Genomic DNA, 15,713 nt, shown 5'->3' on the forward strand with positions numbered 1-15,713 from the left:
CTCCACAACCGGCTCCCCATCCTCCGCCGGTAGCCGCCTTTCTACTACCTGTTCAGCCGTCCCAGCCCATGGCTCTTCCCAATCACCAGGCCAACCCCTGGGACGAGACGGTCCTGGTCGAGGACAGACCCCAGCCCTCCGTAGCTCACCCCCCATCTCCGGTGTCACCGATATCCATCCTGGGGGGCATGGCCGCAGGTGCCGTCGATGGAGAGTCCGGAGAGGGCCCTCTCTTCCGTCCGGCCGCAGCTGGAACACTGGGCTCTCCAGATCCCGTTGTCGCACCACCACCCAAGGGTTAGTTTGCCAATATGGGCTCACCTTGCCTCCAGCTCGTCGACGGAAGTTCCTCACCAGAACACGATCCCCTGGGGCCAGCAACCATCTACGTTTCCCTACATTGTGATAGCGCCGATCCCCTTGCCGCCGGCGCTCTGTTCCCCTTTCCACTTCCTTGCAGGCTGCCCACATTCGTCTCCGATGCCCACGGACCCACTCCGACCCGGCCTCTCCTCCGGCCAGATCACAGGTCCCCCATCGCTGATCTATAGGTAACCGAGGTTGCCGCCCAAACAAAACCCAAAATGGGGACAAACCCGTACTGCTATGCGGGGTGCAATTATAGGCCTGCACCAGCTCCGGTAGATGTACCGCCCAACGACCCTGCTCTTGCACCGAGAGCGTGTTCAACAGACGTAGCAGCGTTTGGTTCCACCGCTCACAAGCCCCATTGCCCTGCGGGTGGTAGGGAGTAGTTCTCACTTTCCGGCACCCATACACTTCACACAGTTCTTTCACCAACTGTGACTCGAAGGCAGGCCCCTGGTCAGACAGCAGCCGCTCGGGGCAGCCATAACGCTGGATCACCTCCCCCCAGATCACTCTGGCCGCCGTCGCGGCTGTCTGATCCCTGGTCGGTACTGCAAAAGCGAACCTGGAAAACAGATCAATGGCGACCAGCACATATGGGTAAGTATCTCCGGGGCGCCCCATGGACAGGTAATCCACCGCCAACACCTCCCAGGGGTAGCTGGTATTAATCCCCCCTAGGGGCAGGGGCTCTCCCTTCCCCCGGCTCCCAATCAGGCACTCCTGGCAGCCACGCTGCCTCTGCTCCACATCCCTTCGCATGCCAGGCCAGTAGAACCTCTCTTGCAGGGCCAGGACCATCCGTCGCCCTCGGGCATGCCCCAATGCCCGATGATACTCCAACCACACTTGTTGGCGCTGTTTCTCCGGAACCACCACAGCCCAGCTCTCTTCACCTCCCACTGGGGATCTACGCCGCAACACCCCTTGATCCACTCTCAGTAGCTCCCAATCTTCCAACAGGCACCGGCCCATCCCTCCAACAGTTCGGCCAGCCATCACAGTTGGACGTTCCCCGGATAACACCCACTGCCGAATCTGGGCCACTGCCGAATCTTCACTCTGCCGCTCCGCCCAATCCTCTATGGATCCAATCTGTGCCACCACCGCCATACCTGATCGTCGCGACAGGGCATCCGCATTCTGGTGCTCCCGGCCAGGTTTATGCCTTAACTCATAGTCAAATGATGCCAGCTGACCCGCCCACCTTTGCTCCACAGCCCCCAATTTGGCAGTCTTCAAATGCAAGAGGGGGCGATGATCGGTGAATACTTCAAACCTAGCTCCCCACAAGTAGTCCTTAAACTTCTCTACTACTGCCCACTTTAAGGCCAATAGCTCCAGTTTAAAGGCACTATAGTTCTGATCATTGCGCTCCGCCTCATGGAGGCTCCGGCTGGCATAAGCAATCACCCTTTCCTGCCCCCCTTGCACCTGGGTCAAAACAGCCCCCAACCCCCGAAGACTAGCATCAGTATACAGGCGAAATGGCAAGGTATAGTCAGCATAAGCAAGTACCGGGGCTTCAAGTAGGGCCTCCTTCAGAGCCTGGAATGCTTCCTCACACTCCTTGGTCCATTCGATCTTCTGTCTTGACGAGGAGCCAGCACCTTTCAGCAGCCCATGGAGCGCAGCTGCTTTTTTAGCAAACCCCGGTACAAACCGCCGGTAGTACCCCACAAACCCCAGGAAAGACCGCACTTCCCGTACTGTTCCTGGGCGAGGCCACCCCCGTACTGCCTCCGTCTTCTCGGGGTCCGTGGTCACCCCCTCACGGCTGACTATATGACCCAGGTAGCGGACGGCCCGTTGGAACAGCCGACACTTCTCTGGCTGAAGCTTAAGACCGTGAGCCTCCAGCCGTGCAAACACCTTCTCCAAATGTTCCAGATGCCCCCCAAAATCGGGAGAATAAACAATCACATCGTCCAGATAAATCAGCAAGTAGTCATAAACCTGCTCACCCAGACACCGCTGCATCAGTCGCTGGAAGGTTGCTGGTGCATTGCACAGACCAAAGGGCATCCGTTCGAACTGGTAGAGGCCCATAGGTGTGGTGAAGGCAGTCTTTTCTTTATCGTTGGGGTGCACCTCCACCTGCCAGTATCCACTTGCCAGGTCCAGGGTGGAGTACCAGGCTGCCCCTTTCAACCCTGTCAATGACTCCTCGATCCGCGGGAGAGGGTAAGCATCCTTATGGGTCACAGCATTCAGTTTTCGGTAGTCTACACAAAACCTCCAGGAGCCATCCTTCTTACGGACTAACACTATCGGGGCAGCCCAGGGACTAGCACTCTCTGTAATGACTCCCCCCTCAAGCATGGATTTCAACAACTCCCGCAATTCTGGATACAGACTGGGGGGAACAGGCCGGTAACGTTCCCTCGAGGGAACCGCCACCCCCGTGGGGATGCAATGGTATACCACATCTGTACAACCATGGTCCTCCTCGTCCCGGGCAAACACCCTCTGCCACCGCTCCAACAGTTCCTGCAGCTGCCGACCCTCCTCACGGGTCAACCCCGTGCTGTCAGCCACCAGGGCGTGCAGTTGCTCAGGCAAAGCCCCGGCCACTGGCCGCACCTCCACGTCAACCACCCCCCCCTGTGGCTGGCGCAACACCAACTCCTTCTGAGGCTGCACACACCCAGCTGTGATCTTCTCCACTCGGGCCAGTGGACGTCGAGGAGGGAGTTCCACAGGATACTGATGGAGATTACAAATACGAAGTGGCACTCTCCCCTCACATACTCGTGCCACAGCTCGAGCCACACACCACTCCTGCTGGCCCCCTCGATAGTCTTCCACCAGGACCTGGTCCCCATCTCGCAAATGCCCCCGGGGCACGTCTGCCCAGATCAGCTTCTCCGTGGCGGGACTCAACACCCATGGCTTCTCGGTCCGCAATCTGGCAAGCTGTTCCACCACCGGTCCCCTCACCGCTGCTTCCAATCGCCGACATACAGTGAAAGCCTGATCCCAGGCTCGCCGGTCACTCTGTGGGAGGGCAGAACGAAACAAAGACACCTGGGCTCCCCCCCGTGTCTGCAATACCTCCCAACAATGCCTGATTACGTTCATCCCCAAAATCCCATATGGGGCCGGGAGGTGCTGGTCCTCCACGATCACCACCCCTCGCTGAGGAATCTCCACCCCAGCCACCGTGAAGTCCAGCACCACATAGCCCACATACGGGAGGGACAACCCATTCACTGCCTTAAGGGCTAGCCATGGGACTTCAGCCGCCCCCTTGACCTCAATACCCTTCACACACTGATTAAATATACTACGACTAAACAAAGTGACCTGCGAGCCAGTATCCAGAATACAGGGTACCAGCCTTCCAGCTGCCAGCACTTCCAGAACCGGGCTCTCCCCCACCAGCGCCTCCCGCAACCCAACAGGCGTCGTGGACATGCTGGCTTCCGGCTGCACCCCTCGACTATTCACCACCGTCGTTTCTCCCCGAGGGCAACTCCTTACCATATGTCCCGCCTCTCCACAGCGCAGACAAATGGGACGCCCCTGTTCATCCCAACGAGGTCCCCCCGAACTTGCATAAGTGCGGCCACGCCGACGAGAAGGGGGAACTACCAATGTGGTCCCAGGAGCACTCGCCTGCCCCTCTCGAACCTGACTCCATCCTTCCAAAACTTGCTTCAGCTCCCGTACTTGGTCACTCATCTCCCTCAAAAGGTCCTCCCTCAGGGATGACCGTAACGTTTCCAAATCAAGTGAAGGGGCAGTGGCGGGCTCTGTGGCTGCAGTAGGTAGGGGCAGAAACGTCCTCCGGGCATCCACACCTTCCATTACGGTGCCGGGCCCCTCCTCCTTCTCCATTTCTTTCACCTCCCGACATGCCTCCATAAATGTCAACCGGCTGGCTCGTCGAATAAGTCGCTGTAATTCCCTCTTAGTCGACCCCGCTAGGAGGCCAGTCACCAGTTGACTTCGAAGGGTAGCGTCGTCATCATCCTCATCCCGGACTGGTTCCTTCTTCCGCCATCTATAATGACACTCCCGGAGACGGAGGATGAACGAACCCACCCCTTCCCCAGACTGTTGTTGACAGGTAAAAAACTCAACCCTCAACTGGGCCAGCCCGGCACCCTCCCCATAAAGTCTATCCAATGCCTCCAATATCTTCTCAGCAGTATCCCGCTGATTTTCCCTCAATAATTCCACTTCTCGCCTCGCTTCCCCTTCCAAAGCACTAAGAACAAAATCCACCTGTTGGACTGCAGAGAGTGACTGCGCCCGGAGACCCACCCCGACTACCCGCCTCCATTCTTGATACGTCCCCTTAGCGGACCCATCGAAGCGGGTCATCCAAGCCCCCCCCAAAAACCATGGCCACCCACCTGACAACTCCTGTACCCCAGGTGCTGTCCCATCCATGTCGTGCTCGAGGAGATCCTGCCGACTACGCCAAATTCAAGCAGTGTGGTGGCCCAGGGTGTAGGACCCCCACTGCCTAATGACTATTTTTGTACTGAGTCTTTAATTCTTCCCCTTAACCCTTTCACACAGCACAATGCTACCCACACACCCTTTAGGATCTCCTGGGGCAATGACACAATGGGGCAAACAACTGGGTGAGCTGGCACAGATTTATTTGGGGCTCGGTTACAGATACTCCAAACTCCCAGGCAACAACCACCTCCCTCCCACCAACAGGTAAATCACACTACCACTACAAGTGTTATTTCTCCTTCCCCAATACTACTCCAAAACAACCCCACAGCACTCACACCTCCCCCAATATCCACTACAACTAATCACACAGTGGCACAGCACCCTTATATACAGCACACTTATGCAGCGGGGAGAGGAGGTCAGTTAACATAGGAGAGGACAAAACCGAAGGGTGACCTGCAAAGGTCCCCCCTACATAAACCTAACCCCCAAACAAAAATGTAATAATAATAACAATAATATTATTAATAATAATAATAATAATAATAATAAGAAACAAAAATGAAAAAAAAAGAAACTAAAGACTCAGTCCTGGGCCGGCGCACTTCCCTCGTCCGGCCCACAAAAACAACAAAAAAAAAATAAATAAAAAAAAAAAATACAAAGCAAAACTTATCTATCCCTTTTTCAGCAATGCCGCTACCCTCCGGCCGCGTCCACCTCCTCCCGGAGCTCTCTCGGTCCCGTGGGAGATAACCGAAACTCTTCCCTCTGTCCTTTTCTTAGCCTGGTAGCTCGTACGCCGCTCACCGCCTCAATCCGTTGGCAGCGATATGCACCGACCCGGTGCCTCCCAAGCCAGCCGACCCACGGCGGCGAGCTTAGACCTGTGGGGGAAACAAAGCCCAAAACAACCCCGGAACCACACCGTCCCGGCTATAACCCGAACGGATACGTCCTACACCCCACCGGTTAGGAACCTTCCCTTACTTCCGGGTTCTAAGCACAGTATCCCAGGCCACTCCCCCCACCGTCATCTGCGTCGCCTTCCCACTGCTCTTACCTCCCCAGACGCTATGGCTGCGCGCTCGCTATCCCTCTATCGATACCGCGGACCCGTGACTTGTAGCCTGGTACCTCAGCTCACTCACGTCCGCGGTCCTCTTGGGGAAAGCCCGCATCGCCCCACCGACGCCTCCTTAAAACAACCGCCGCGATTTCCTTCCGTCCCCGGACCGCGCTCCCGTCCACTCTGATGTAGCCATCTTTAAACCCGATCAAGTCCACGCCTCCGCCAACCAATCTAACAAGTCCCGCCCCTCAATTACCAATGAGGGACGGCGCAACCTCCCCAAGCTTTCGTGGCACTGCTGAAAGGAAAAGAAAAACAAAAAAGAGAATAAAAAAAACAAACCATAAACAACCCATAAATTATAATTCCCCCTTCCCCTCCCAGGGGACACCACATTAGTTAGCTTAAAATCCTAAAGTAATGTCATTTCAGTTTTGTGGGTCTAAACTACAGATTATATTTAAAACATAAACTGTTCTCTTTCTGAAAGAGACAAGTTAACAGTAAAGTAAACAGGAAAATGTAATGGTGTTAATCCTGCAGGGGAATGACAGCATGACATTAACACAACGGAACCTAATTTAGTCTCGTGCTGCCTGGTGAGGGTGGCAGACGGTTTTTTTTCTGCGTGTGATACGCTGCCTGTTATTTGTTTTCCCCCTTCTTGGCTCGGAAAGGGTGGTGGGTAATCTGCAGCGGTCCCTATGCCGCTGACGTCCTGTCCCAGCTCTTGTGTCACCTTGCCATCGCTTCCCCCCCCTCTCTCCAGCTCTCCCTATTGTTCTTGACCCACCTATTCTCAGAATCGTTCTCATCCAGAAAATGCTTCAGTGGAACAAGTTCACAGTTTGTAACTGTTACCTTGGAAACAACCCAGGCAAAGTACAGAAGTGTTATCCCTCTGCTTCCTAACACTGGCAGACCAGGGGAGTTACAATCCTGCCCCCACTTTCTGCATCGCAGATCCCAGGTCAGTCAAATCATTTGGCTGTCACCCTTTTCCTGATGACAAGTCAAGGAGGGGTGCAAACACAGGGGCAGCGTTTCAGAGGCCTCCGTCTGATTCATTCTGCTGCCGCAGTGCGTTTAGAAACAAAACGCTGATGACAGACGGAGTTTGTACACTGAGGATGAATGTACTGCCGAGGTGCAGGGGTGGATATCCTGTCAGCACCTGTCTCTTATGCCTACTTCCTGTCACCTGAGCTGTGGGCGGATGCATATCTGTGGTGTTGACACCCCTCCTCTTTGTTTTCCTTGTGGGACCCGGTGTCCCCATGTCCCAGCGTGACGTGACACAATGACGGCCATGTGTGCATAGTCTGAGGCGCTTGGACAGGGGAGGCGGTGGAAGGTTTGGGCCACAGGGTTGGGGGTTGGCGGTGGGGGGAGAGGGTGTTACAATGACTCCTGCTGTTGAGTAATTGGAATTTCATCACCTCAGGCTTTGCAAGTTTAAGGTAGCAGGAAGTGGAGGAAAAGTCTGAACTTGACAAGGGAGGCGTTTCATAGGAAAACTTTTCTTTTGTTAGTAGACAGTGTGTGAAAAATGTTCTTCATCTTAATACATGTGATAAAAACATGCAACGTGTGTGGAAAAAATAAAACCACCCAGCTGAAACCAAGGCTATTGTTTTCACTGCATTATTTTGCATGATTTATTTGCTTAGTGGAGCTTACATGTTTGCAGTTTGCCTATTAATGTGGGTGATTTAATGACATGATTCTGTTTAATCACCTTTCAAAATAACAAGACCATTCGCCACCTGCTGCAGGAGAATCCCAGAGTACCCAGAGGAAGCCAAACTGCACAGGAGAATCACGCACACATGGTTCAAACTGGCAGTTCTAGAGGTGTAAGGCAGCAGTGCTACCCACTGAGCCAAACTTACAGAGACTATTCTCTCCAGACTAGAAGCAGGCAGGTTGTTCTGAATAACAAAGACAATAGACATGCAATCATACATACAATTTTAAATATGTAACTCTGTACAGTGTGGTACAAATAGAGTACTCTGACAGGTGTTTGTTTTTTGTGGTTTCATGTTGACAATAAGAGCTTCTTCAGCTAAAATCTACAGTGTAGTATTCACTGTCGAACATCCATCCATCACTGTAGTCACTTAATCTACAGTGTGGTATTCACTGGTGAACATCCATCCATCACTGTAGTCATTTAATCCCAACTGGGGTCACAGGGGGGGACTGGACCCTAACCCAGGAACGATGGGCACAGGGAGGAACCAACCCTGGGCAGGCGCCAACACACAACACACACACACATCCACATCTGCAGGGCAAATTTGGACATACTACCTGCCCTGCAGGGGGCAGGTGGGAAGAAACTATGGGAAGAAACCAGAGCCCCCGGCAGTGAGAGCCGTGCGAACTCCAAACAGAAAGGACCTGGGACCGAACCCAGGACCTTCTTGCTGTGAGGCAGCAGCGCTAACCACTGCGCCAATAAATATTAAATATTGTTGTGCATAATTACAATAGAGAACAGAATAGGTCCTGGCAGGGTTCTTTAAATTTCCTAATTAACCATCCATCCATAGATCCATCCATCCATCCATTTTCTGCAACTGGTTATCCTATTCAGGGTCTCGAGGGGTCCACAATCTATCCTGGAGGCTATGGGCGCCCTAATTAACCAAATCATATTAATTACCATTCAAGGAGAAATTATGACTACTGTATACTGCATATTTCAGGCTATATTGCAGGGTACAGTGGTAGCAAACAGGTGCAGGCATAAAATTTGACGCATCATCACTGTGTGCCGTGCTGCTTTGCTGAAGAGCCTATCAGCAGCTGAGTTGTTCCCATGGAGAGCTATCTGGAGCAGCACATGTCCCATGAGTGAAAATACCAGCGGTAATGTACAGCATTCTAAGACACTTTCCCTTGGGGAATTCAGGCACTGGCCCACAAGACGTTTAATGCCTTTGCTGTCAATGTTATTGAGTTATTGTGTTCCTGAATATAGCAAAACTGCCAGCTGCCGTACCAAACTCTTACTTTACTAAACAAAAGCTGTGTCCGTTCGAGATGCCTTGTTCTGAAACAACCAAATGATGGCACTGTGAGGTATCCCAACCCATTTAAGATGCTGCAGATAAATGGATTCTTGACAGTCAATAAAAATGATGCCAGCTAAAAATAATCTTCCCCATGTCACTGATTAACACCCTGGAATCTTGTTTGACAGTGCATCTACATCTTATTAGCATCACATGCATTAATGATACAGAAAGCAATCCACGATACCAGCTGCCTTTCCATTTAAAATAAGAATAATAGAACAAAATTTATTTGATGACATTTGAAGAGCAACATTAGCTTCATTAGCTATTTTAAAATGGGTACATGCATGTTAGCTTGTACCCCAAAAAGGCCTCTTTCAGGCAATTAGGACCATACATCCATCTTCCAGGCACATACTCAGTAGAAGGTTGCAGTAACCGTGGAGCGTATCCCACAATGCATTGGGCATGGGAATATTCTGAAGAGGATGCACACGGAGTCACGCACCACCCACGATTTAGACTTTGACCAGGAAAAGTGGTTAGAATATGGATGGACAGATGGATGGATGGTTGGATGGGTAAACACATTTTCTAAAACATAAGAAAGTGGTTCAGTGATAATGGATGCATATTCCTATCCTGTAGTATGTTTGGGTTTCCAAATCCTTAGCAACACAGAGCATGTTACTGGCCTGACACTACTCTAAATGATGGGTAGGGGGAGTGCAAGAGTTGTTTTTGCTGTTAGTCTGAGCTTAAGCATTTCATGTTAAAGTGATCCCTGCTGAACTGTAGTGTGTACTTGCCTGCAAGGAGTTGTAAACAATTACAGTTATTATTGAAAGATCCATTCAACCTAACCCTCCATAACCCTTTACATGTGACAACATTTGACCGTTTACATTCCATATGTCTGTCAGTTATTGTGCTTTGAAGTCAGAGTCTACAAAACAACCACACGAAATAACCATGTGAAGTTAATATATTTCAAAAAAATCTCCTTATTAATTATGAAAAAAACTGAATTCAACCCTATTTTCCCCGTGCAAAAGTACTTGGAACCCCACAAACAACAGCTCAACAGGACGAGACAGGTTATGTAAGTGGAACTAAAGAGTTGTAATCAGTTTCCTCAGGGAACTTCAACGAAAGGCAACCTAAGCAAGTGACTGAATGAGTGGATTATAATTCTGGGAAAACACCAAAGGCATTCCTGTTAGGGGGGCAGATCTGTGAGAATCGGACACACGCAGCTCTGGTAAACACTGCTATCAATTAGCTGTGTATAGATGGGGCTCGATTTTAGCAGTACATAGGCTGTAATCATTTACTTTATATATCATACTTCATAGTCTTTCAGCATTCTTTTAATTCCTTTGAAATGGTTATGTATTCTCACGGTTCCTTTCGAAGTTTTTCATTTCCGACTGAAAAAATATCCGAGAATACATTTTTTCTTCAAATGCCATTGTCGCAATACTCTCATAATACTGTAATTACTATAATTTAAACACATTATCATGGCAATTAAATATTCAGATCATTTGCCATCTGGCCTTAACGGCAAATATAAGCGATGTCAGAGGAAGAAGTGAAGCAGTAATTTTGCCATGAAAATCTGTTTGTCTGTAGCTGTTGACAGCCAAAACCCACAGCAGTTTTTAATGCCTTGCAAATTAAGTAAACTGCCAAAAGATCCGGAATTAATGTATTCCATGCAGGGGTGGGTTTAATATTTCTGGGGTCTCACTCAAAATGTCACTCTGCCCCCCCCGGCAGTGTAGAGACTATTTGTGGCCAACAGGCGGTCTCCCAGTCCTCAGGGACCCCTGATGCATGCTTTGAGTGGTGGCAAACACTGCTGCTTGCATGTTGCATGTGAATCTAAGGCCTCTGCCCAGGCCAATTTTCTATGGTTTCAAGAATTTTGAAATTATCATACCAAAGGTTATAATGTGCTGCCTTGCCATTTATCCAGTATTTGAAACATCTTCTCCGCATAAGAACTATTCATTTAGGTTGCTGAGGAGCATTACATGGATGTCATTATATGGACGTCAAAGTATCTGGAATGCAGTTCATGTTCCGGTTGGCGTGGAAGTTCTCCACCAAGTGCGGGATGTAGTACTGGGTCTTCACTTCAACAGAATGTTTACTCATTTGCTTAAATCCCTGCTGGTGATTTGATAGAACTTGGGACCCTGCTGTTGATCAGACTGTACTGATATTATACCCATGTCTCCTTCCCGTCTCTCTGCGCTTCTAAAACTCCCCAACCCACCCTGGCTTCTCAGCTACAGTTCAGAAAGAAGCGTTAAAATAAGGGACCCCCAAGATGAAACGCTCGCTCCTCACCCAAGGCCCAGTTTGGCTGTACTCTCACTCACTAATTTCGCTCTCCTATATGTGGGTTTGTGAGTGTTGCCTCACTCAGACCGAACGGCTAACTTTGTAATCAGAGAACCCAGCTGCCCTGAAGCCGCGAGCAGCACTACTCACTGCACCGCAGTGTCACTCCAGACCGGGTCGCTATTCTAGTCTGTGTGTCACGACTTAGAAAACACCTTAGAACACAGTGAAGCCCGACTGGTTTTTCTCAGCCCAGACTGATCTATGCATCACAGAAACTCAAAACAGATATGTCTGCTTGTACACAGTAACCGTGTTATATTTCACACTTTAGATAGTATGGGAACAGCACATAAAACATGTATGAGGTGAATAACATGCAGTACAATGTTCAGGCATCTCATAATACAAAATGTCTGAAAGAAAACTGGCATAAAACATGCACTATACTATAGCTACATATTTTATTATCCAGGTTATTTTCCCTATTATTATTTTTATAGCTACCAAAATGTAACCTGCTTCATTTTTTTTTAATTTGCCAGACTGAATTGTCCATCCATCCATCCATCCATCCATCCATCCATTCATCCATCATCTTGGAATAGGGTTGTGGGGGGTGGAGCCTTTGGCAAGCTGCACAGGGCACAGCGTGGTAAACCCCTGGATGGGATGCCAGTCTATCAAATGGCACACAGTCATACTCTATGGGTAATTGACAGGCTGCCAATCAATCCAACCACATGTTCTTGGACTGAGGAAGGAAACCTAGACAACATGGGGAGATCATGCAAAAAGGGATTCGACCCCCCAGGTCTGGAGGTGTGACGCATCAATTATACCCATCGAGCCAGTCCGCCACCCACCATGTTGAACCGTTGTTAAGCTAATTTATTAATGCAGATGAATAGAATCAATACATAATGTGACACAGACTAAACAGGTTTTCTGAAGCTACTTTGAAGATGTTAAATTCCACTACAGGTAATTTCATCCTTCGTTTAGCTGGGGGCGATACTGATGTCATAAACAGCTCCAGGTCAAAAGTATTAAGGCCCGGTAATTAGGACAGCAATGGACGTAGGTGACTTTGTCCTTGTGCTTGTTGATAACACAGAAAGGGCTGGAAAACAAAGAAACCACACATGCTGAAAACACGTCTGGGGAAACCATGTCAGGCTGTGCGATATCATCCTCTAGCTCTCCACAGGGACTCAATGTCTGTCACCCTCTTCAGCCATGATCCACTTATAACCCACTGAAAGCTAGAAAATCTGCCTCCCGCACCTCATAGACTAATAGCAAAGTCTGGCTTATATACATGTGCATATATGCATAATTCCCTTGCTATTGTGGTATATATGGCTATCACTATATCTGTACATCCACACACACAAAACTGCTCTTCCCATGCCAGCCTAATTCCCCACTGACTGTTCTAAAAACCCAAATCAGTAAAGCCTGTCTGTGATATTCTGATGACTGACCTGAAAATGATCAAATGAATCCCTTCTGTCTTTGTCTGCTAAGGGTCTTTCAAAAGTGCTTTACAAAGCCCTGGTTCATAGGAGAAGATGGCAGAGTCAGATTCCTCTAGCTATTAGATTTTGTTCACTGGCTGCATGCTGATTGAAAGAAACCGTGACTTTTTATATATTTAATTGCGGCAAAATGAATTCATCATGTAATCGCTATATGGAAACAATCTAATTATTTTGTGCTTTTGGAGGATTTCAATCTGTTTTGTTCAGTTTCCGGGTACATTACTGCATCCACATTTATTGAACCTTTGATTTAATCTGTTTGATACATGATTTCATCCTCTGAACCGTGTGCTGCGCAGGCTCTGCCTGCACAGTCCTTTTCTCGTCTCTAACGCCCATGTCACCCATGTGAGATTTCTCACTTACTTCTTCACTGCCACCAAAAACCAAACCGGCCCCGAGTCCTACTGTGAACTGAGTGCCCTGCTTACTTGCAGTGCCGAAAGTGTGATCAGACCAAGCTGGTTGCATCACCATCACTTGATTGGTTGAAATACACAGACATACCGGTGTTCTGCATCAATATGCATGGATTACCTAAAGGGAAAAAGGGCATGTTCTACATATTATTCATTATTAGTACTATCGCATAGTATTGATGCACGTCCGATAGTTCGGAACTTGAAAATTTCAAACCACCTCCTTAAAAAAGTAGCCGAATGGAATGGATTTGTAAGGCATATTTATGCAAGAAAATGATAATTCTACTAGCATTTGTTGCTAACATAATATGGCGATTCTCACAGACTTGCTAGCGGGAATTAGCGCACAGTAAATCATGGTTTTATATCACTTGCTGTCCAAACCCGGCACCGCCTTTACTGAGCCGACCCTTCTGCAGTGGAATACCGGACCAGGCTGGAGCTGCCCTGTAAGTAGTATCTCTTTGTGGTATGGCTCAGAAACGGCTGGGTTCCTATATGCCAGTGGAAAAGTGCCAATGGTTGGCCAGTGGTGACTCACACCTGGCGAGAATCTGAGGCAATGCTATCACCCTGTCCTTCTTATTAGCCTTTTTTTTTGCATAAATATCCCTCTTAAGAGGGCAGTATGGCCTCCAGCCTGGCTCTATGTGAGTGTGGATTTTGCACGTTTTCCCTGTGTTGTTGTGGAGTTCCCTTGGAATTCTTCGGTTTCCTCCCACCGTCCAAAAAAAAGCTAAGGTGAATTGGAGGTACCAAACTGCCTGTAGGTATGAATGGAGCGTGTACTCTACGATGGGTCGGCGCCCGATCTTGGGTTATTCCTTGGCGACCCTGCATAGGACAATCGGATATGGAAAATGGATGGAAGGATGGATGGAGGGGTGGACTGATGGACAGATGAATGGATAGTCCTCTTAAGAAAACACAGATGCAGATTCAAGTCCCCAAATGCAAAACATAAAGCTACACAAGGCTAGTTTTTGCTCACTGCTATACAACTCTGGCTCTTCTAATGTCACTTTGTGAAAAGACACTGAATGAAAATATGCTATTTGTGCAAAAGCCATTTTGCACTGTACTTAGTGCAGCGGTACCTTGTTTGCACATTTACATATTTATTGTCTGTTATTACTATTCTTCTTTGGGATGTTTATTTCTGCCTAAATTGTCCTTTGCTGTATTTATTCACGTGGTACTATACAAAGAAAATTCTCCTCATAGGAATCAACAAAGTTCTTATTTTATCTTATTTTGTCTGACATTTCAAACTGCTGACCTATGGACAAGATCCGCCCCCCAAGACAGTTTTATATGACCCGTTGAATATTTTAAATTGATTATTAAATCTGTCGCACGGGACAATCTTTTGTTTTACACTTTATTAATTTTTCATTTACGTGATCTGCATAGACTTAGTTTTCTTACAGATTAGTGGATGTTGCATCATTTTTTTTTTCCTTTCCCTCGTTTCACTTTTGGCTCATAAAAAATATCTCCTAGCCAGTGGCCCCCAGGTCATGTGAGTGTGACACCCGGGATCTACGGGAAGCATATGAGGTGAGACTCACAGCAGATACACTCATCAGCTTCCTCTCCCCCAGATTTCAGGGAAATTACTATCTGGCTATTAGAAGCAAGCATGGAAAGTTTTTATTGCCCAAAAGCCAGAATGAAATAATCAGTGATTGCGATTTTAAAATATCAATATCAGATTTCGATAATGACATAGAATAAGTCTATATAACAAAATGTGAGCTGTTTCAACATAAAACTGTTATTTTCTCTGCTGATCATTAGCAGGTGCCTTAATGCTGAGCAAATGTAGTATGTGAAGGTGTTTATTTTTTTTCACAGTAAAGTATAAAAATACACAGTACATATTGATAACTGCACTTGAATTATGGCCTTGAGTTACAATTCGGATTTGGAGTACTGGGAGATTTTGAAAAAATCTCGCAGGCAAGCAGCCCATTTAAGGGGAGATTACTGCTGCAGCCATAATGATGGTGCAGGGGCAGACATTACGCGGCTGTCAGAGTCACTTAACAAGTTTTAAAAATGCCGTCTGCAAGGAGAGTCTTTATCAGGCAGCCCAGCGCAGGCGACTTCCTGTTGAATGGTACTGCAGTACCCTGTGGACAACTTCATGCCCTGCTGAGAACGGAGGTGGCTGTGGAGACTGGGAGGAAAATCCTCGGTGGAAGACGGAACACGCCGGAATCCGGCACAGGAAGGGAACACCACCGCCCCAGGCCTGTGTGTGTGTGTGTGCTTGTTAAGCTCATTGGTTGTGAGGGTATGCCCAAGCTCAGATCTGTCGAGTGGGGGGTGGATTTGGAAGGCGAGTATGTTCACCATACAGATATTCTGTGTACAGGCTAATGTTCTTCTCTGAAAAAAACGCCCAGCTTAAATTGTGGATGCACTGTCTAAGGAGCCCAACCCACTATTTTCTGTTACATTTTCTACTCTCGTGTTTATTTTCCCAGAATCCCTCATCGAGTGGGTG

This window comes from Brienomyrus brachyistius, chromosome 16 (genome assembly GCF_023856365.1).
Source record: "Brienomyrus brachyistius isolate T26 chromosome 16, BBRACH_0.4, whole genome shotgun sequence".
Classification (NCBI taxonomy): Eukaryota; Metazoa; Chordata; class Actinopteri; order Osteoglossiformes; family Mormyridae; genus Brienomyrus; species Brienomyrus brachyistius.